The 23106-nt window shown below is 44.6% G+C and overlaps 1 long non-coding RNA gene across 2 annotated transcripts in view; it reads right to left on the bottom strand.

Moving 5' to 3' along the window:
• Positions 1-22447, bottom strand: part of LOC115522636 — a 44642-nt gene extending 22195 nt beyond the window's left edge. The window contains exons 1-3 of one of the 2 annotated variants that reach the window (XR_003971533.1): positions 22333-22447; positions 19025-19090; positions 708-913 (exon numbers count right to left, since the gene is read on the bottom strand). This is a non-coding gene — a long non-coding RNA (uncharacterized LOC115522636). Of the gene's footprint in view, positions 1-707; positions 914-19024; positions 19091-22332 lie in introns of those variants that run through there. The other variant, XR_003971527.1, reaches the window with a different exon arrangement.
• Between the last annotated feature and the right edge of the window lie 659 nt (positions 22448-23106).

Genomic DNA, 23106 nt, shown 5'->3' with positions numbered 1-23106 from the left:
GCCAGGGGGTTCTTTGGGGGTAAGGGATTGTTTGATTATTTGGTTTCTTTCTTTTTTTTTTTTTTTAAAGAAAGTCTTTTTTTTTTTTTTAAACCTTTATTTATTACTTCTTAGAGACAGAGCATGAGCGGGGGAGGGGCAGAGAGAGAGAAAGGGAGACACAGAATCAGAAGCAGGCTCCAGGCTCTGAGCAGTCAGCACAGAGCCAGATGCAGGGCTTGAACTCACAAACTGGTCAGATCATGACTTGACCGGAAGTTGGACACTCAACCAACTGAGCTACCCAGGTGCCCCTTGTTTGATTATTTAGTACAAGATTTTTTAAAATAGAAGATTTTAGAGCCAACAAGGATCCTACAGGCCATCCAGTCATTTGAAAGATGGAAAATGTAGAGTAGAACATTTAATTTATTTCCTATGATTGTGGAGCTATGTAATTGCAATGCCAAGGCAAGGCAATCTCATGAATATATAGTATCTGTTATGTACTAGGAACCGTAGTAGGTTTTATACACATGTTCATCTTATTTAATCCTCCCCATATCTTTGAAAACTAATGTGACTTAGAAAACAATGATGCTAGTGTCACCATATTACACATGGGGAAATTGAAGCCCAGGAAGCCGAAGTAACTTGCCCAGAATTATGAAATCTTCAGATTATATAGTAGATTATATTATTATTTGTAAATATTCACTTACCTCTCCCCATAGTGAAGTGTCTTTCCATACACCATAGATGTTGAGTTTGGCCATTTGACTTGCTTTGGCCAGTGGAACATGAGCAAATATGGCATAAGTCATCCAAGAAAAAAATTTAAATGTGATTGCTTGGTTCAGTTTGGTTTCTTGCTCCTGTGTCCTCTGCTCTGAGGAGTCATGCCCCAATGGTTCCTTATCTGCTAGCCTGAGTCCTAGAATAAGAAATGGACTTGAACCCTACCACTTTCTGCAGAAGAGCTATAACAACTGACCTGCAGCCACTACCATGTAACATTAAAGAAAAGAAAGAGGAAGGAAGGAAGGAAGGAAGGAAGGAAGGAAGGAAGGAAGGAAAGAAGGAAGGAAGGAAAAGAAATGCTTTTGGAAGCCACTGAGACCTGGGGGCTGTATGTTACACAGCATGACCTAGGAAAAGCTACTGAATCCAGATAGATAGAACCAGAGCCCATACCCAGGCCCCTCAACCTCCAAACTCTATACCTTTTTTTCCACCACATGTTCTTGTCTATCCACACCAGTCTTTTTTGGCCTCAGGCAGTAGGTGCTGATTTTTCCGACCCATGTTTTTAAGCCCTCTGCTTTCTAGCACTCAAGACATTTTCTTTTATCATTTTCCTTAGATTCAAATCCTGCTCTTGCAGAAACCCTGCCATCAGCTTTCATCAAATGATGGACCTTCCTAGATCACAAATAAAAAAAGGCTATCATGCATGCACTCCTTCACCTTCTCTCCTACATTTCCAGATTAGTTATAGCATGGTTAATCCTTTCTCCTTGCCTCTCAGCTCTATGGAAAAGCTATTCTATTTCTTGTCCAAGGCTGACCTCTCCACTATTCTCTTAATCCTCCTCCAGAATCTCACTGCAGGGATAATCTCCTCTTTCTTGTTTCTTTCCTTCTTTTCCCTCTCTGCATTTTTTTTCCCTGTCAGCCTACAAACATACAAGTCTCCCTCTTTTTTCTAAAACAAGATGAAGACTCTTCCCTGATCTTTTCCTCTTAGGCTACTTTTCTATTTCTCACCTTCCTTTGACACCAAAATCCTGCACAGAATTGACTCCCTCAGTAATTTCCCTTCCTCACCATCTTTGTTTCCTTGTCACCAGATCACTCAGCTGCCCACCGACTTCCAGATTCTGCTCACACTGCTGTGGTGAAACTGCCTGTGAAGAGCACATCAATGGCTTCCTGACTGTCAAAGTCAATGATATCTGGCCAGTCTTTGGATCAACTTTTAGGGTTGACAGATAAAATACAAAATCCCAGTTAAATCTAATATTTGGGACATTTATATATCCTAAAAAACTTGTTGTTTATCTGAAATGCAAAGTTAAATGGGTGCCCTATATTTTTCCTTACTAAGTCTGACAACTCTAGTCACCTGCCTCTCTTTCAATTTTATCCTGATGGCCAGAAGTCTCAAAGATTTCATCGATTCCCACTCTGTCCTTTGGTGTCACATAAACTCGATGTATATTTTTTTTATTCTGTTCCCTCCTCCCCATCCCATTATCACTGTTCTAGTTCATATTCTCATCATTGCTTATCTAGACAGGTGTAGTGGCTTCCTCCTGCCCATCTCCCTATCTTCTGGTCTTGCAACCTCTCCTGGCCATACTCTGCTCTGCAGCCAAAGCAATCTACTCATTTCCAGGTATCCTTTCTCTTACCTAATAATACAGTTGGCTCCCGTTGTTCATAGGATAAATCCAAACTCCTTAATATGATATTCAAAGCTCTTCAGAATATTATTTCACTCTATTCTTTCACCTTGACCTCCTGACACATGCTACTTATGTACATACATAATGTGGGCATTATAGCCACAGTGGATGACTCATTATTCCTTAGTCACAACCTGTCCTTTATTTGTCATGTATTTCCTTGACAAATATTACAAAAAAAAATTTGCCATCCCTTCTAACCCAACAGTTTTATGCCTCCTTCCCTACACACATACTCGGTTTCCCTAAAAAAGTTTTACACACCTTGCAAAGACCAGTTGAAATGTCATCTCTTCTGTAAAAGCTCCCCTGATTCCCTCCAAAAGGAGTTTTCCCTGGATAATGTGGCACATGGTAGTTTCTAGTTCAGATTTGTCAATGAGTGGGTGAGTTTTCTAAAATAAGTTCATATAAATGAATCCATCTTATCTGACTCTTAAATAGCAAAGAGAATTTGTTCCATTAACAACTACTAGATACTTGGTCTTAGCACTCATGATTTGATGGCAATAAAGAATATATAGTTTAATGTAAACTGAGGGGGGTGATTTGCCTCTATCTTCTGTCACCCCAAGTTGCTGAGTTGAATTGACTGCACTGGCTGAGAAAATGTCCCTTTCATTCTGTCTAGCTCCACAGGTGCACTGCCTAAAGCTATCAATTTGGTCAAAGAGGGCAACCACCCAAGGCATTAAATTGCAGGATGATAAATGGGGTCCATTCTTGGGCCAACACCTTAATCAGTTAGTAATGCCCTCCTAAAGTGCTATATTGAGACAAATTCTAAAACTACATCCAGATTTATGGAAAAAGAGTGGCGTGACTGATTAGTTTTGGCTTCCATGGACCTGGAAAAATAAGTAGCACTTACATCATAATTTTGCCATCTTATCAAAGGTATTTGAATAGTTGCAATCCCATTCTGCAGTCAACAAGTAAGCTTCAATAGTTATGCTTTTAATGTGAAAATGAATTTGTTTGCCTAAAATCTTAGTGGTGTTTACATTTCCTTTACGTGGCATTTTTGTTTATTAGAATTTATAGCTCTGATGAAGAATATATGATTAGAATATTTAATTTAAAGAAAACCAACAAATACTTTTTGAGCATACAGCGTTAGGTAAAGAAGCATGAAATATAATCTCTGCCTTCAAGGAAATCACTATCTGGATGGGAAGACAAGCTATGAACCCACTAAAAGGTTTCTTAAAAAATTATATGAGTTAAAATAACAGTACAAATGAAAATGTAAACCATAGCATAATCACTGCTTGGTTAATCACCAAACAAGCACTTTGAATTAGAGCGAGGGAGAGAGCTTGAAGATATTTGTTCCAGCCTTAATCACTCCTATAATTTGAAGAAAATGATTGGTGAATTTGAGTCCTTTCTAGAAAACGTAAGATGTGCCATGCACAACCTGTATCTGTGAGATGTAAGCACACACCTGTGAGGAACAGTAGGCTAATAAAGAGATTCTAGTTTAAAAAGACTGCTGTTTGCTGCTGGTAATGGCTAATTTAGATTCTTTTTCCACTCAAGAGTTTCTCACTGGTTAGTCTTTTTGGTGGATATTTGCTGTGTTCTGACACTTCGTCACCACATCACTACATGTCCCTTGGTTTTTCATATAGTGATATAAATATGGGGCCCCCTACTTTCTACTCCAGGGGTAGAACTTCGGTCCTGACACCTAGGTCTAAGCCAGCTCCATTCCTTGGTCACAGTAATTTGTTCAGGATAGACATGTGACTCACATCAAATTAATTGGGTTCAGTGAAAGTTCATTGAGAGACTTCGCTTGCAAGGCCAAGGAGAAGGAGGTGTTCACACTTTCCCATCAGGCTTGAACTTGAGAGGCTGTACTTGCTCCAGCTCCCTTGCCATCACTCAAAGCCTAAGAATGGAGGCACCACTCTTAGAAGAGGCTGCCAGGTCAAGAGTCAGGATTCTCATACCATCCATCTTTTGTATTGAATCCAGCTGTGCCTGAAGCAAGATTCAACCTTGGAATTGTCAATTATGTATACCAATCAAGTCCCTTTTCTTGCTTAATCCATTGCAAGTTGAGTTTCTCTCATTTATAACCAAGAATCCTGGGGCATCTGGGTGGCTCAGCCAGTTAAGTGTCTGAGTCTTGGTTTCAGCTCAGGTCATGATCTCACAGTTTGTGAGTTCAAGTCCCGCGTCGGGCTCCGTGCTGATAGTGCAGAGACTGCTTGGGATTCTCTCTCTCCCTCTCTCTCTGCCCTTCCCTCGCTGAGATTCTCTCTCTCAAAAATAAACATTAAATTTTTTTTAAAAAATACAACCAAGAACCCTTAATGCTAACGTCCTTAGCCTCACTTCAATATAACATCTTGAATGTAACAGCAAAACACTTCTCACACTACTCCCTTTTATATATTCTTCCTAAGTTTGCTCATCCACTAACTTACTCAATTCCCATCACATTTTTCTGAGGTAGAATAGGGCAAGCATTATTGATCCCAGTTGATAGAAACATTGACTTTAGCCCAAAGAGGCTGAGTTACTGACACTCCCAGTGGAATCCCCAAATTAAAACAAAATTCCCTGGGCTAGAGTCCAGGTCTTCTGATTCATAACCCAGGATCTTTTGCTAAATCTTCACCTTTCCCGAGTTTTCTCCCACTTTTTATTTCCTTTTGCACCTGAGAGTTTTGTAGTATTCTTCTCAGAATTGTGATTCTTGGTTTGATTTTGGTAGAAGAGGAACATTTTCTCTGTTGAAAAATCTTACAGAGGTTGTCGCACGACCAATATTTTGTTGATCAGGACTTCTCCACCCAGAAAATTGCCCCTGTTAAGGGGTAATTACAAACCTATCTGATGCAGCTTAATCTGTAATAGTAATTGATGATGATGGTGGTGGTGGTGAAAATGATGATGACATGGCATTGGAATGAGGAACATCTCCAAATGGGTAGCAGTGTCTGAGGAACCAAGATCCAGAGACTGACCACATTTGCAACTGGCATTGACCACCTCTGACAACTCTTTGTCCTTAGCAGCTTTCAGCCTGGAAGTCACCCTTTGTGCTAAATTAAGATGTTCTCAGGCTGAGTGATGGAGTGTAGCATCGCTGGAAATCAGACCCCCAGGTGCTGGAAGCCACTGGAGCCTGGCACATAGGCAGAGCCATTTGGCAGTACAATGTCCCCCTTGGGGAGCAAACTGGAAGCAAAATAAATGAATTTGACAGTATGTGCTGTTGCCAAGCATTAAAATGTTTCCCATAAGCAATCACTTGCAAGACAGTAAGAGAATTCTGTCCTCTAGAGAAGGGGTCTCCAGTAGGAAGAGTAGAACCCCCTAGTGGATCTCAGGGTTTTCCTAAGTAGATCTTAGATACCAGAGTGGCTCATCCTTCAGCTTCTTGACACTGAGAGCTAATTCACCTCTAAACCAACAGAAGCCACCACCCATCCCATTTCCCCCCTTCCTCCAAACTTTGATAGGTGTCCCATAGGGAGGTTAATTCAACCCCTTCTTCTGGGCCTCTTGGGAATCCTAACTCAGGACCTCTCCATTTCCCTCAAGCACCTCCCACACCTCCTTCTATCCATCCCAAATCTTCATGGATTAGTATTTACTATGCCCAAAACACTGACATCACATAGTTTATAAAGACAATCTTATTATTTTTAAGACAATTTGCCGTAATCATCTTCAAATTGGCTACGAACGCTCAATTCTTTCATTTCTTCAACAAAAATTTATTCAGCATCTACTGTGTGCAAAGCACCATCATGTCAGCAATAGAGAGTTCCAACTATGACAGGATCACTGTCATAACACAGTACTCAACCCATGAATTGGCACACAACAGCATTCAATAAACATTTGCCAAATAAACAGATAAGAGAATTTAAATAAATTGAACATAAGCTCCAGAAGCTTGCAGAAAGTGCCCTGCCATATAACACTGAAGAAGAGTATCACTAACATCCCTCTCCACTCTAAAATTCTATGAATCCACAGTTCTAAGCTTTGGTTAGAAAACATAGACATCACAACGTTAAATGAAAGAGCGGGAGATACCCCAGAGTATTCAATAATAAGGCCCATATAAGAAACACCACTGAAAGTGCTAGGGACACCTGGGTGGCACAGTCAGTTGAGCATCCAACTGCGGTTCAGGTCATGATCTCGCAGTTCATGGGTCTGAGTCCTGTGTCAGGCTCTGTGCTGGCAGCTCAGAGCCTGGAGCCTGCTTTGGATTCTGTGTCTTGCTCTCTCTTTCTGTCCCTCCCCCACTCGTACTCACTCTGTGTTTCTCTCTCTCTCAAAAATAAATAAACATTAAAAAATATAAAAATAAAAAAAGAAAGTTTTAGAAGTGGTCTGGGGAGGGCGAGATCTCTGCAGCCTGGGGAAGTAAGTTAGGGAAGAATTTGTGGAGGAGATGGGACTTTTCACGAGACCTTGAGGAAAGGGGTGTTCAGTACAGGCACAGAGTAGGGAAAGCTGGAATTTACTCAAATGGAATCAAAGAGCCCAGGCTCTAGGGGTCCCAAGGGCACAGAGCTTTCTAACTGAGAAGAAAAAAAAAGCTAAAATGGATGTAACTGTTCTACAAGTGGGAAGCATTGTTCTACTTACCTTATTAAATATCTTTGCAAACATTCAACGTTATTAATTGAGCACCTAATATATGCCAGGCACTCTCCTTAGATGCTAGGGATACTGCAATGAACAAAATAGACAAACTGCATGCCTTCATGGAGCCCCCATTCTAGTGGGGAGGGCAGATAATGTGCAAAATACAGATTTAGTGGGCTGGATGGTGCTAAGTACTATGGAGAAAAAAAATGGGGTGCCTGGGTGGCTCAGTCAATTAAGCGTCCAACTTTGGCTCAGGTCATGATTTCAGTTTGTGAGTTCAAGCCCCATATCAGGCTCTGTGCTGACAGCTCAGAGCCTGGAGCCTGCTTCACATTCTGTGTCTCCCTCTCTCTCTGCCCCCCGACCCCACCACTCGCACTCTGTCTTTCTCTATCTCAAAAACAAATAAACATGAAAGAAGAAAGAAAGAAAGAAAGAAAGAAAGAAAGAAAGAAAGAAAGAAAGAAAGAAGAAAGAAAGAAAAAGAAAGCAAGCAGCAAGCCAGGAGCAGGGATGGATCCCTTGGAATGCTTGGAATAGAATGGAGGTAATAATCTTCAATAAAGTAGTCAGAAAGGCCACGCTGAGAACACAATATTTGAATAAAGACTGAAGGAAGTGAGGAGTAAGACTTACAGGTGAAAAGCATTGCCAACAGAGAAAACAAGCGCAAAGGCCCTGAGGTAGAATATGTCTTGTGTGTATGAGAAACAGCAAAGAGGCCAGTTGGCTGGGGCTAAGGGAGGGAGGGAAAGATTAATCACAGAGAAGTTCCAAGAGGTAACATGGGCCAGATTAAGAGGGACTCAGGGGTGATTATGGTGAACTTTATTTTGTTTTGTTTTACTGTGGTGCACTTTGAACCTCAATTTGACTCATGAGCTACCTGCCATCTGTACTTTTTTTACAAAGGACAGAACTGAAGATCAGAGAGGTGCTGTGACTTGCCCAGGATTATCAAGCTAACAGGGAGCAAAGACAAGGTTCAAACCCAGGCCTACCTGGCCTCTTCCACTTCACCTGCTCTCAGCCTCCACTCTGTCTTCATGATCCTTCCATGCACACGTGTGTGCACACTCACACACACCCCACCCCTTTCAGTTCTGAAACACACCAAGCTCTTCCTTGCTCAGTGCCTTCATACGTGCTGTTCCCGCTGACTAGAATGCTCTCTACTTGTACATCTACTGTGCTCTATCTGAGCAGTACGTCTTTTGGGCCTCAGTTCCAATTTAACAACCCCAGACAGGCCTTCCCTGATCCTCTAATGTAAAATGACTCCTTCCCCCGGTACCCTCTCTCTCAAAGCCCCAGTCTTCCCTTCCTTCATAACTGCGTATTTATTTCTGTGTTTAACTTTCATCCCTCCTCCCAGATGATGTCTGTACCCAGTGCCCAGCCCAGCGCCTGGCACGTGGGAGACACTCAACAAACATCTATTGCATAAATGAGAACAGCAAAAGGGTAAAGAAGATGAAGGAGGAAGCACCCAGAGAGGTTTCCCGGCATTTCTGGCAAAGAAACTCCAAAGGCCGCAGAGAGAGATTCAGGGTTATCTGTGGACCTGGCTGCTTCCTCCTCAACGTTGGAATGAGATGCTGCAGCCGGTACTATCTAATACATTCACCACGTGACCCACCCCACCAGCAGCCTCTGGAATGAACGTTATTTGGAGTAATTGGACAAGCACTTAGAAAATGCTAAGGTTTATTTTTAAATGTGATTAGGACCTGTCTCTTGCTTTCCGGAAAATCACGTGTGCTCCTCAGAGATACAAAATACTCACAATCGTTAGGCGCTCTTAAAACTGACTTTTTAATCTTGTCTTTACAATGAACTTGCTGAGTTGATTTAGGGCAGAGCATAACCATCCCCATGTGACTGATAGAAAAACTGACGCTGAGGGGCAATTAAATGCACCATCTGAGGCCAAATAAATGGTCGGTGGCAGGGTTAGGGGCTGGTCTCTTTAAACCAGACAGCAGCTGCGGCCATCCTCTCCCTATAAATTGTGAATCCCTCGACCCATGCAAATAATGCAGATCTTTCCCCAAACAGAAAAATAGTCTAGAAAAAGGGAGCCACTGCCTTCTTGATTTGGTGTTTTATGTGGCAGCAGGGCAACCAATCGTTCTAACTAGGCCACGGGAAGCCTGTTTCTCTTTAAGAACCCATTAGCAAGCTGGCAAAATCTCATCCCATTACCATGTAAATAAATAAGGATAAATTTTCCCACCTCAGCTTCCCCGTGCCCAACCAAAGCTCTCCCCCTTGCACATTTTTGATAACCTGCTCGTTCTGGAATACCTCGCAATTAAAGATAGTGTGCAGTGGAAGTCAATAATTCATCACGGAGGGGAAAAAAGGATGAGATAATTAACATTCTCTGGCTGGCTTTGGCTAGGAAATAGCTTAGTAAGCACAAGGACATTTTTTGGGCCATTTCCATCACGAGGGTAGAATAAATAAAATGGATCCTTTCGTGCTCTGAACCTGAAGAATCCTCGTTGGGCTGGTTGGCCCCAGGGCTCAGCTGAGTTGGGTTCAGACTCTGCATAGATGGCAGCAAGCTGCCAGCAGGTGCGGCCCTGGGGCTGGGGCGGGTGGGTGTGTTACGAGAGGTGGGCAGAGGGTGTTTCCAAGCTGTTGCTTCTTAAGCTTCTAGCCCACACCCCAAGTTTCAACTTTTCAGTGAACTGTTCTTTGACCTCTAACTTTTTTCTCCTCTGATCTCCTTTATCAGAGGGATGCATGCAACCTGAGCCTTCCTTACTTTGTCTTTCTGTAAAATGGGAAAGATAATGCATAACAGAAAGGGTTATTGAGGATTGAACCATCATCTTTATCATCCTCCTCGTCATTATCATCACTAGACTTTATGAATCGCTTATGATGTGTCAGGGTTTACGCAGCACTAAATGTATTCTATTTGCATTATTGCATTTGATGCCCAGTGGGATAAATGGTCCCTCTTTGAACCTCAGACAAAGTAGGATGGAAATAGAGATTTTAAAATTCTGTGTCACACAGTGGGAAATAAACTAATGAAACACATAACCCCAAGGGGGATGGGGCAGGCAGTTGGAGAGGATTTGGATATATTTATGTACGACAGAGCCATAAATGGGTGCTGGGATATACCTAACCTTTATAGTTGACGTCAGGAGGAAATGGTTTCTCTGTCTCTTACCCAAGATCAAGGGTGGGTACAACATGACTGTGCCCTCTGGGTGCCCATCCCATGGGACCTCTGTTGGCAGCAGAGTATCAGCCTGTGTGGACCATGGGTCTGTCCCAGTATGGCAATTCCTATATTTTATGTTGTTATGATTCTTAAGATAAAAAAATTTTGTTCAGCTCTGGCTCTGGTTTCTATGCTGATCCACTGACCACTAGCCCGATCTCTTTGTTTTCTCTAAATTCTATTTTCTTGATCCAAGTAGTGAAATTTCAGTGGCAATTTACTACAGCAAGTCAGAAAGGAATTGTCCTAAAATGTCTGAACACTTTAACCAGTAGATTCAAAGTTCCTACTTTGTAGATTCATTCCTACTTACACACCTGTCTCTGCCTTCTTCCCATTACGCCAGGCGGAAAGATCCTCCTCCTCCAATCCAAGGCTGATCCCCACTGGCCCTCTGAATCCCACCACCAACACATGCCTCCTAAGAGACCTGATCTCATCCTAAACTCCCCCTCCATCCAGACTTTGATCATCCTCCAGCCTCCCAGCTGAGTCCTTCCCAGAAACAACTAACCTTATTCATGTCTCTCTCTCTCTCTCTCTCTCTCTCTCTCTCGTGTTAAAAAAAAAGTCCTCCCTTAATCCCCCATCCTTTTCCGACTACTGTCTTATCTCTTTCCCCATCAAAGCCAATGATCTAAGAAAGTAGTCTTCCATGTGTTTCCAGCTCCTCACTTATTTCTCCCTGCAAACAGGCTGGTTCAGTCCTGCTCAGCCTCTGAAACTGCTCTCACCAAGACTATATACACTGTTGACCATCAAATCCAACAGGCACTTTCTGTCACCTTATGGATCACTCTGTGGGGGTTGACAGAGATAGCTTCCTTCTTGAAACTCTACCCTTGGATTTTCCATCACTAGATTTCCTCCTATTTCTCCAGGTCCACCTTCTCATTTTCCTTCAAAGGTTTCTCCTGTATTGGGCCCTCTCCAGGCTGTTCTCTCCCATTCCACACTTCCTGGCTAGAACATCCAATGGGATCATCCAGCCCCCGCACCAGTGACTCTCCATCCAGTCCATGTCTGCGTCCTGGACGTTCTCTCCTGCACATCCCCACCTGGATATCCCCCAGCCTCTTGCATTAGTTTCCTATTTCCACAAACATAATAGTTTAAAACACCACAAGCTTATTATCCAAAATCAATCTCAGTGGGCTAAAATCAAGATGGCGGCAGGATGGCATCAGATGTCCCTTTTGGAGGCTTCATGAGAGAATCCATTTTCTTGTCCATTTCAGCTTTGAAAGCTGCCTGCATTCTCGGCTCATGGCCCGTCACCACTCCAACTTCTGCTTCTGTGGTTACATCTCCTACTCTGATTCTGACCCTCCTACCTCCCTTTTTTGAGGACCCTTGTGATTGCTGCATTGGTCTACCCAGTTAATCCAGAGTAATCTCCCCATCTCCAAATTCTTAAATTACTCACATCTGCAAAGTCTCTTTGCCACATAATGTAACATAATCATAGGTTCTGGAAGTTAGGATGTGGACATCTTTGGGTAGCCATTATTCTGGCCATCACACCCCTCAAACTCACCATGTCCAAACCTCTTGCATACCAAGATGCCTCTGTCTTGCTGATAAACCATCATCTGCCCCACAGGGCCAGCCAGAAATGTGGCATTGTCCTTGACTTTTTCTTTTCTCTCATCCTTACATCCGATTAATAAGTCAATCCTATCTCCCACCTAAATTCACTTCTCTCCACCCCTACTACTGGTACCTTGGTTTGAGCCACCATCACTTCTAATCTGGATTATTACCACTTTAGAGGTTCACTGGGAATTGGTAGTTGTTCCATGTGTTAAAGGCAAAGAGAGCAAGAGGAAGATGGCAGAGATGAGGCTGAAAGGTAAGCGAAGAAAGATAGATCGCGAGGGGCCTAATAGTCGCATTAAGGAACATGGATCTTATCCTGGTAATAGTGGTGGTGGGGGTTGAGGGGAACTTTATGATTTTCAAGAAAATTAATATTTGTGTTTTCAAAAGAACACTCTGTGGACAGCAACTGAAGGCAAGAATAGCAGTGAAGAGCTTGTGGAAAGATGTCCATAGCATACTATATTCTTTCAAATGTGTATAATCCATAAACATGGGTAGTAAACATTTTAAAGAACATAAACCAAATGTTAGCAGCTGTTATTTCTAGATAATAGAATCACAAGAGGATTTTTTTCTTACTCTTAATTGCTCTGTAATGAACATGGATGATAGCAATAGCTATGTCTCATTTCCTCTGCACCCTAATATTGGTCAGCAATAAGTCCATCAGTCAGTCACATTAGTCCTTGCAAATGGATGCTAGGCTGAGTATATACATTATCTCTGAGTATGCATTATCTCTGTCCCTACTTTTACAGAAAACAGGCTCAGAGAGGTGGTATAGTTGATCCGACTTAAATCCTTTTAATGTGTTGCCTCTCTTGGGTAACAAACACCAGTAAAGCAACTAGAAGCCCTGGTTTCAAAGTCAGAGTCTGGTGTCTCATCCGTGTGGCCATTTAATAGCTGTGGAGCAGGAGTTTATTAATTTCTGTGAGTCTTGGTTTCTCTTATCTGAAAATTGGGTGTGTTAATAGTACCTGCCTCCAGGTTAATGTGAGTGAGGATCCAGTGAGATATTGCATGTGCAAAGCTTAGAACACTGCTTGGCAAATCGTGCTCAGTTAATGTTAGCAGCTGCTAGTATCATTACTATTATTACTATTACTATTATTATCCCACTGTAATAGCACTGTATTACATATAGTTCTTTAATTTGGAGAGGAATAAGGGCAAAGACTTTTTCCTAGAATATATTAAACCATGCTGGTTCTGAGTTCCACAGGAGTGGAGATACCGCCCTAATGATCTTGGTATTGTCAGCACCTAGCAGAGTGGATGCTAATTTGGACAAATGAGTATGTAGATGAATAGGTGGATGGGCAGAGACAAATAGTCAGGTGGGAGGTAAATAAATGAGTGTATTACTGATGGGTGGATGTGGGGAGAGAGGACCTGAAGTGACTCAGTATGTCAACTGGCTGGATGGGAAAGCAGGTCGTTGATTGGAGGAGCAGAAAGGTAGATGAATGATGGTATGGGTGAGTGGATGGTTGGATGGATGGATGGGAGGAAGAGAGGGTCGTAAGTGACTTAGCTGTGAGTAAATGCTTGGATGGATGGGAAGGCTGGTGGTTACAAGGAGGAGCACACCGCTGGATGCACGATGTGGTGCGATGGGTGGATGGATGGATGGATGGATGGTTGGATGGATGGATGGGTGGATGGATGGATGGGTGGATGGATGGTTGGATGGATGGATGGGTGGATGTATGGATGGTTGGATGGTTGGATGGATGGGTGGATGGATGGATGGGTGGATGGATGGATGGATGGGTGGATGGATGGGTGGATGGATGGATGGATGGTTGGATGGATGGATGGGTGGATGTATGGATGGTTGGATGGTTGGATGGATGGTTGGATGGATGGGTGGATGGATGGATGGATGGATGGATTGTTGGATGGATGGATGGGTGGATGGGTGGATGGGTGGATGGATGGATGGGTGGATGGATGGATGGGTGGATGTATGGATGGTTGGATGGTTGGATGGATGGGTGGATGGATGGATGGTTGGATGGTTGGATGGATGGGTGGATGGATCGGTGGATGGATGGATGGATGGTTGGATGGATGGATGGGTGGATGTATGGATGGTTGGATGGTTGGATGGATGTTGGATGGATGGGTGGATGGATGGATGGATGGATTGTTGGATGGATGGATGGGTGGATGGATGGATGGTTGGATGGATGGATGGTTGGATGGATGGGTGGATGGATGGATGGATGGATGGATTGTTGGATGGGTGGATGGGTGGATGGGTGGATGGATGGATGGTTGGATGGATGGATGGATGGGTGGATGGATGGATGGATGGGAAGAAGGGTCTTAAATGACTTAGGGTGTGAACGAATGCCTGGATGGATGGGCTGCTAGTTGGGCAGGTGACTGGATGGACTGATAACAGACAGAGGCACGGATGGCTGCCTCCTGTTTTGTTTGTTTTGTTTTGTTTTCCCTCTTCACCGCAGCCCACCTTTCCCCAGTTCCAAGGCCCCAGAGTCACACAGACCGATCACACAGAGTCACCCTCCCCGGGGTGAGCGACCCCGGAAAGCTCCCGGGCAGCCAGGCAGCTCTGAAGGCCTGGGGAGTCTGGCGGCGGCGCTGGGACCAAGGGGCGCAGGGCCGGGGTCGCCACCCCTGCACCGGCCTAGCTCTGGGTGAGCGCTGGGCTCTTCTGCATTGACGTCGCCGGCGGCAGGGCCCCAGGCTCTCGGGAGCCGCGGTGTGACGCTGCACATCCAACGCGGCTGCTAAAAAAAGGGCGGTGACTCACTGCCGGCCGCGGAAACTTCCAGGAGCGGGGGCTGCGCAGGGCGGGGGTGGCGGCCAGTGGCGGCGGCGCCCGGGGCGCCGGGCAGCGGCCAGGTGTATCTCGAAAGCAAAACGGCCAGACCGTGAGCACGGGGTTGGAGGGGAGGGGAGCCCAGGAGTTCCCCAGGGCCGCGCCAGCTCCCAAGGCTCCGCCCGACCGCCAGGCTCGGGTGCCACCGCTCAGAGTCAGAGCCAGCCCTAGTCAGGATGAAGAGCTCTGGTGGCAGGTAGCAAAGTGGCGGGTGGCTCACACTGGGTGCTCTGCTCTATGTCCTAACTCGCTATGGATCTTAACTCACTTAGCTCTCAAAATCCCGCTTTGCAGATCTAAGGCTGGAGAGGGAAAGGGACTTGCTAGAGGTGATACAGCTGGTATGGCCAAGTGTCTCAATATATGAAATACAATTGTAATTTGACAATGTAGAACCCCTGCTCCGTGCCCAGGCCTGTGCTGGTGACACAGAGAGGGATGAGAATGATCCCTGCTGGCATGGAAAGGGCTCCAGAAGTATTTTCTGGGGAGACCTCAGTTCCATCCCCTCCCCTCGCCCCCAAACATCTCTCAGTCCTACTCTGGGCAGAGAATAGTGGCAAGGGGGGCAGAATGAAGGTTACAAAGGTGACTTGAGGCAGATTTAATGCATTCATCCACCAGGTAGTTATTAAGCACCTACTAAGTACTGGGTAAGCAAAGTAAACCTGACTGGTCTGTGTGCCTTCATGGAGCATGTGCTTTGTAGGGAAAATGGGGAAAGGAGGAGTGAGAAGTGCTCAAGGGACACAGTATGGAGAGGGAGCAGCCACCTAACCCAGGCAATCAAGGAAGGCTTCCTGATGGAAGCAGCCTTGGTACCAAGGTGGGAGGATAATTAGAAATTGGGCATATGGAGAGGGGGAGGGAAGAGCATTGCAATATGAGAACAGCTCATGCCTAAGCCCAGAAGTGTGAGATTATGGTTGGTTTGAAGGACCGAAGAACATTATGTACACCTGCAACAGTGAGGGCAAAGGAAGAATGAAGAACGGTGGGGAACAGGTGAGGAATAGGACGTGAGAGCCAGGTCTGGAAGGGGAACAAGTTAAGGACTCGGGGCTTAGCCAGAGGGCAGACCAGTTAACAACTCAGCACACCACGAGGAACAGAGTGAAATCAGTTCTGTTTGTACCAGAGGACAGGACGGACGCCATGCGGGTGAGAAAGGAACACCAAGGAAGGCTTCATGGTGCAGGAGGTGGTTAAGCTGGACATGGTTGATAGATTTTCTGTTCAAAGGAAAAGGAAAGAGAGAGAAAGAGGAACAGTCTGGGAAGTGCCATGCATGGCACAGAACCTCATCCAGGCTCTGTTATAGACCCTCTTGAAAGGTGAGGGAGATGCCCGTGAGACTAAGGCTAATGCAGCATCATTTCTAGGGCCTGGGGTGGGATGAAGTGGCCCTCTTTGAGCCCCACAGGAACAGAAGACACAGCCCTGGTCCTTAACAGGATGCCATTCATTGGTGTCAGCAACTGGAAAACAGAATTGTTTAATTCTTCAACGATATGCACGAAGCAACTGTATGTCAGGTTCTGTGATGGGCACTAGAAATCCACTGGAGAACAAAAGCAGCCATGATGCTCACTCTCATGAAGACTAATTCTGGGAGGGAAAATACTAATTTTTTAAAAAGACCCAAAGAAATAAATAAAAAAAGACCCAGGCATAGGTATGTGACACTATGAGAAGGCAGCAGAGGATTGCTCTACTCTGGACAGCCTGGGCAGGAATCATTAACAATGTGACAAGTGAGCCTAGCTATGAAAGATGAGAAGTAGATAACAAGGTAGAGATGGGAGGGAAGATTGATCCAGGTAGAGGGACCAGTGCATGCAAACCCTGCTCTGGGGGAAAGTCAGGTGACTGACATGGAGAATGAGGGGAAGCTTGGTTCAAAATAAAGCTGATCAGCAGTTTTTTAGACCACCATACCAACCGGGGATTGTATCCTAGAAACAACGGAAGGTGTTGAAGTATCTAGAATGGGCAAAATTGGGAGCAGAACACTCCAGGTGCTCTGGGTACACAGAGAACCAGGGAAGAAACAGACTCTTCATCTACTGACATTGCTCTTTACTCACCTCACCTCATTTAACTGTGACCATAGCTCTGCAAGGTTCTCATCTCCATTATCATAAGGAGACACCTGAGACTCAGAGAAGGTAAGTAGTTTGCCCATGTCCACAGCTTGTTCAGTGGACCAAATGAAAGTCTCTATAATCCCATATTCTTTCTAATGTGGATGAGATTAGAAGGTAGGGCCGGAAGTTGGTCCAGAGTAGGATTTGGATAGCCAGAAAGGAGGTAAAGAGACTTTTACCAGGGGGCAAGAAGTCACGAACAATGTACACATGAGACTAAAAATGGCCTAAGAAATAACGTAGGAACTGCTCTACACAGAATATAATGCAGAAAATGTAAGGGGGGCGGAGAGAGATCAGAAGGAAATATACAAAAAGATTGCTCTCTCTGAGGATTATGGGTAATTTTTATTTTTAAATTTTTGCTTAACTATGTTTTCTAAATTTTCCATAAGGAGTAGCTGTGTTTGTGTGTGTGTGTGTGTGTGTGTGTGTGTGTGTATAAACAGAGTAGCAGTTATATTTTAGGGGGATCAGGTAAGCTTTTTTCAGTTCTTGTAGGCAATATTTACATCATATTAATTTTTTCATCCCCGTTGGAACTGTGAATTCACCTGCAGTTGCCTTCACAAGCCATAGTACCCACACCCTCACCCTACCTGTAGTCAGAGCCAACAAATTCCTTGGCAAGTTTTAATTAAGCTCTTTCAGTGTGTCCACCCCGCATAGGCTTGATGGGGGAATAGATACAAGAGCACTATAAACCAGGGCCCCTTGCCAGAGCAAATATTTTGATACTGAATGATTTGGCTGCATCTAAGCAGGCGAGACCTGAGAACACTCACTCGCAAGGCTGCCTCTGCTAACCAAATGGCACAGCATACTATGATGTTATAATATTAGGTTCTTAATCATGGAAACACTGGCGTCTGTTTCAGCGGAAGCTTCCTCCCAGATGGTGCATCCTACTGTTTTTGTCGTCTGGAACAGTGTGAGGTTTCTTAAATGGCTGTACGCTTCCAAATCATCTTCCACACAATGGCAGCCTGTTAATTAAGTGGTCCCTTTGTGATTGCATTTGATAAATATGAGATGAGAAGGGTTTATCGAGCTGTGAAGAAAAAAGCAAGGCACAGCAACAGGAAGAAGCTCCGGCGGGTGGAAAGGCCTTTGTGTGGGCGTCGTCCAGGGAGCTTCAAGGGAATTGGGGACAGCTTTGCAGGCACAGAAAGGAGAAGGCTGGGATTCACTCAGACCACACGCTGCGACGTCTGCCTAGTGGATGGCCAGCCAGATGCACATGGTGTGTGAGGCACTTTGTGGCAGAGGCGGGCAAGGAGGTGGAAGCCTTCCAGTTCTTTCTGAGTTGACTGATGTGAGGTTGTCAGTCACACTGCCAGGCGCTGTTTTGACTCCACTCATCAAGATTTGCACTGTGCAGCTCCAAAAAAGGTATCTGCTTTGAAAGTAGTGTTCTGCATTCTTGGAGCAGATGACTGGTGACAACATCCAATTAAATATAAACGCTTGGCCGGGGGACTTGACTTGGAGGGTTGGTGAAGTTTCAGGTCTAACTTGTTAAACTTGGCCTTCCTCAAATACTGGACAACTTTCTCCAAAAACAGCACTTCAGGGAATCAAACCTAATTATAAGTGGCATCTTCAATTGGACATAGATCTCCATCAGCCACCTTCCTGCCTCGGGAAAGGCGTACATCAACCCCAGGCTAGAGAAAGGATCTGTGATACCTGATGGCTTCTTTGTCTTTCCCACTGGTTCAATCCTATTTCAGCCATTCATGAGATGAATATCTACGAGGCATTTACAGGGAGGAAGGCACATATCTGCGGAGGTGACGACTGGGCTGATGTGATTCTGTGAACCACTTGAGGGCAGAGGCTTTGGCTTTATCTTCATACTTCCGACACCTAGCAGAGTGCCTGCCGCCCGGTAGGTGCTCAGTAAAGGTTTGCTGAATGACTGCGTGAATGGATACTATTTGCCACACTCTCCTGTACTTAATACTGTTCTAGATCTTTTTTAATTCCCTCCTCCTGCTGTCAGTCATGCTTATTTTTCTGACTCTGGTGGCTGTCGAGAACAGCTGCATCTCAACTTTTGCTCTGTAGTGTTTCATGTACTCGGAAATTGTTAATAACTCACCTCTCAGCCTTCACTCCTCCAGCTCCCTCTGCTCTTCCTGTGGCATCAGTATCTGCTCCTGGTCACCTATAATAAGAAAAGTAATTTGTTTTGGCGTCTAATAGTCCTTTACAGCTTGCAAAGCTTTTCACTTGTTAAAGTATGGTTTCAAGGGCTGTGGAAGAGCCACTAATAAGCCTCAACATCACACAGTCTGCACCCCCCCCCAAATACCACCCCTCACCCCACTCCTCCTCCCACCTTAAAGCCCAGCATCAACAGCATTACCTTGCATTCCACCATCAAAATAGGATTTGGACAGCACCTCCCTAAAACAGGGATCACATTGACCTTCACATTTGTTTACACTATAGTGTCAATTATACCACATCCTGGGCTGAAGGTGGGTTTACAGTCCAGAGGAAAACTGGAAAACCACAGGAAAGCCCAGAAACTTTGCCCCCGGGCCAGACCTGCACAGCAACACATCTCTAACCATAGCTGAGAGGTTCAGCAGTTACTGACATATTATTATTGTCATTGTTACTTACTATGATTACAAAGACTACTAGTATTACCATTAGCATGTTTCTAGCATCTAAACACTAGGCCAGCATATTTCAGATTCCTTCTTGAAACATAAGCTAGGCTCTTGATTATTATTTCACAGCTATTCATGAACTAGGCTGATCCTTTTATTTTAATTTATTTTAAATATCAACAGATATTCTCTTAAAATATTCCCAGGCTGTATCAAAGATAGAGGGTTTTTTAATTTTATTTATTTATTTATTTACTTATTTATTTTTGAGAGAGAGAGAGAGAGAGAGAGTGAGCAGGAGAGGAGCAGAGAGAGGTGGTCAGAGGATCCAAAGAGGGCTCTGTGCGGACAGCACAGAGCCCCATGCAGGGCTCAAACCCACGAACCGTGAGATCATGACCTGAGCCAAAGGCAGATACTTAACCGACTGAGCTAGCCAGGCTCCCCAAAGGCAAAGGTTTTGATGGCTGGTAAATTTGGTGGCTGCCCAATGGAGACACTTTTGCTTCCTGTCTTTTAACCATTTTCTTCTCCTTCCCAGGCATGGGAGAGCCTTGGTTTGGCAACTGACTTCCAGGGGACATTGTGAAAGCTGGTTAACTCTTGGTCACATGTTGCAGTGATGAGCCGGTAGCATCCTTGACTCTGAGCACCTCCCTCCCCCTACTGGGAGGTTACCCCACTTGTTCTTCACCATCATGGCCACCACTGGACCCTAGTGTCTCATTTCACACTATAGGCTCCCCCTGTAAAATAAAATTGATAAGAGGCTTTCTCACTGGTCAGATGCTCCTGCCTCCCATCCATTACTCAGTCTACTCGCCTGGCTTCTGATTTCCTACCTTCTGAATTTTGTGTACTTCTTGCCTCCTTGCCTGTGGTCTGTTGGCATCTCTCCAGGTGCTTCTGTGGTACATGCTGCCCTTTTGCCCGATTACCCCTTGCTTCCTTCCTGGTCTCCACAAGCCATGATGATCATGGCCCCCACAGAACAAATAGCAAAAATACAAAGCCATCACTTCCCTGACATCCCTTGAGAAGACAGAGTGGAGAAGTCTGGCTGTAGATTGCTGGATAAGAAATGGGTCACAACCTTCCCCCTAATAGGGCCTTGCTCATCCTAGTTATTCCAGTTCATGCCTAAGCACTTCCTACTCTCTGACACTTGTTTTTGTTCTGACTGGCCTTGCTGGTAAGATGGAAGACATTGAATGGCAAATAGCAAACCCGTAAGAGAACTGGAGTGCTCAGCTTCACCCCTCAGACTCGCTCCCAAGAAGGTATCGTCTCCTCCAGAAGCATGAAAGAGAATGTTACTGTTGTTATTTCAGTAGACTTGACTTTTTAGAGCAGTTTTAAGTTCACAGCAAAATTGAGTAAGGTGCAAAAAGTTCCCATAGACCCCACACATGCACAATCATCCTTACCATCAACATCTCCCACCAGAGCAGTACGTTTGTTATCGCCCATGAACCTACATGGACACATCATTATCACCAAAGTCTATAGTTTACCTTCTTGGTACTGTACATTCTATGGGGTTTGACACATACACTGATATGCCTCCACCATTGCACTACTGTGCAGAATAGTTTCAGTGCCCAAAAATTTCTTTGTGTTCTGCCTGTTTATCCCTCCTGCCCCCCAATCCCTAGAACACACCGACCTTTTCATGGTCTCCATAGTTTTGCCTTTTTCAAAATCTCATATAACTGGAATCATACAGTATGTAGCCTTTTCAGATTGGCTTCTCTCACTTAGTAATATGTGTTTAAGGCTCTCTGTGTCTTTCCATGATTGGTAGCTCACTTCTTTCTAGCACTGAATATTGTTCCGTCATCTGGATATAACACAGTTTATAGATTCATTCACCTACTGAAAGACATCTCGGTTGTTGCCAAGTTTGGCAGTTATAAATAAAGTTGCTATAAATATCCATGGGGAATGTTGTTTTTAATTATGTATATATATTTTTATCAAGGATGACTTCTTGATGAACAGGGAGATATCACGTTACAACAAATATATGTGGCTCTGTATGTAGAATACATAGCCAACCCAAGACTTCCCAAACAGCTGTCATCAAATTCTCTCTAGAAAATCACTTAAAGAGCTTTTAAAAGACATAGATTTTTGAACCCCACCCCCAAAGACCAGTCCAGTAGGCCAGGAAAATCACCAGGTTTAAGGAACCCAGGCTTTAACCTCCAAAAGGAAGGAAGCAATGGAAAGTTAAAGTCTTGTTTGTACCGGGAAGATCATGCACAATGAGGAGGTTGGAGTCTAGCATCCAAAACTCATTTGATGGAGGAGACATTTTGTTCTTCTCTAAGCCTCTTGGGGAAATGACTTGGTGACTAAAAGAATTGTTGATATGTGCTATCCTCTCCCATTAAAAGGAGCTAAAAAAGCCCTGGGCACCAAGATGTGAACTATTTCCTTCAGGGTAGAATAGAGTCACTAAAAATAGCCTTGGAAAATAAGGAGTTGTAGAGGTTCAACAAGGAAAACAAATCAGAAATAAATTTGGCACCAAGAAAGAAAGGAGGAGAAAGAGACAAACTCTCACAGGCAGTAGGGAGAAAGCGGCTATTAGCTTGGGTACATAAAAGCAGGTACATTTTTCCCACCCACAGAGCTGCTGGCTGGCATTCCTGCAGTGTAAATCAGTCCCTCCGGAGCAAAGGAAGATGAGTCAGAGAGTCAGCCAGGATAGGCTAGGTTATGCCAGGGTAACAAACAACCCCCCAAATCTCAGAGGCTTAACCACACAAAGGTTGTTTCTCACTTGCATTATCTGTCCAGTGTGTGTTTAGTGGGGGCTCTGCTCCTTGAAATCGCTGAGGGCTCCAGGCTGACAGACGCTTCATCACCAGTTATGGTTCCAGGACCACTATGCTAGGGATCAGGGGTGCTGCTCTGTCTGGCACTGAGAAGTAAATGGATCGGCCGGAGATGATGCAAGCACTTTCACTCACTCCCCACTGGCCAATGCAAGGCATATGACCTGCCTGTGTTCCAGTGAAAAAAGGCAGTGAAATTATACTCTGTGTCTAGGAGGTGGAGAATGAGAACAGGTGTAAACAGCTCTGCTGGCTGCTATATCCGATAGAGGAGCTGAGGGTGAGAGATGGTGGAGGAAAGGCTCCTTTGCAACCACCAGTTTGCGGTTGGGATTCATCTCTCTCCTTACCATTCAACAGGAGCAGGCCCATCCAATGCCCCTGAGGGTATCTCATGTTTTGTTTCCTGCCTGCAAGGAAAAAGACAGTTTGGTGATGAACTGAACCCTGGAGTCATGCCAACCCCCCCCCCATTGGAACCTACCAGTCATGTGACCTTAGGCAAGTTATTTAATCTCTCGGGCCCTCACTTTTCTTAGCTGTCTAAGATGGATGACAACAGTGCCTACCTCACAGAGTTGTTGTGGGGCTTAAATGAGATTAGTCAAGAAAAGAGCTCCAGGCCACAGCTGCTCAAACTGGGCTGTGCCAGTAAACCACTCAAGGAGCTTGTTAACATGCATTTCTGATTCAGAGGTCTGGGGTGAGACCTGAGATCC

The sequence above is a fragment of the Lynx canadensis genome, chromosome A1, assembly GCF_007474595.2.
Source record: "Lynx canadensis isolate LIC74 chromosome A1, mLynCan4.pri.v2, whole genome shotgun sequence".
Taxonomy (NCBI): domain Eukaryota; kingdom Metazoa; phylum Chordata; class Mammalia; order Carnivora; family Felidae; genus Lynx; species Lynx canadensis.
The sequence above is the reverse complement of the archived record's forward strand: the minus strand, read 5'-3'. Positions and strand labels throughout refer to the sequence as shown.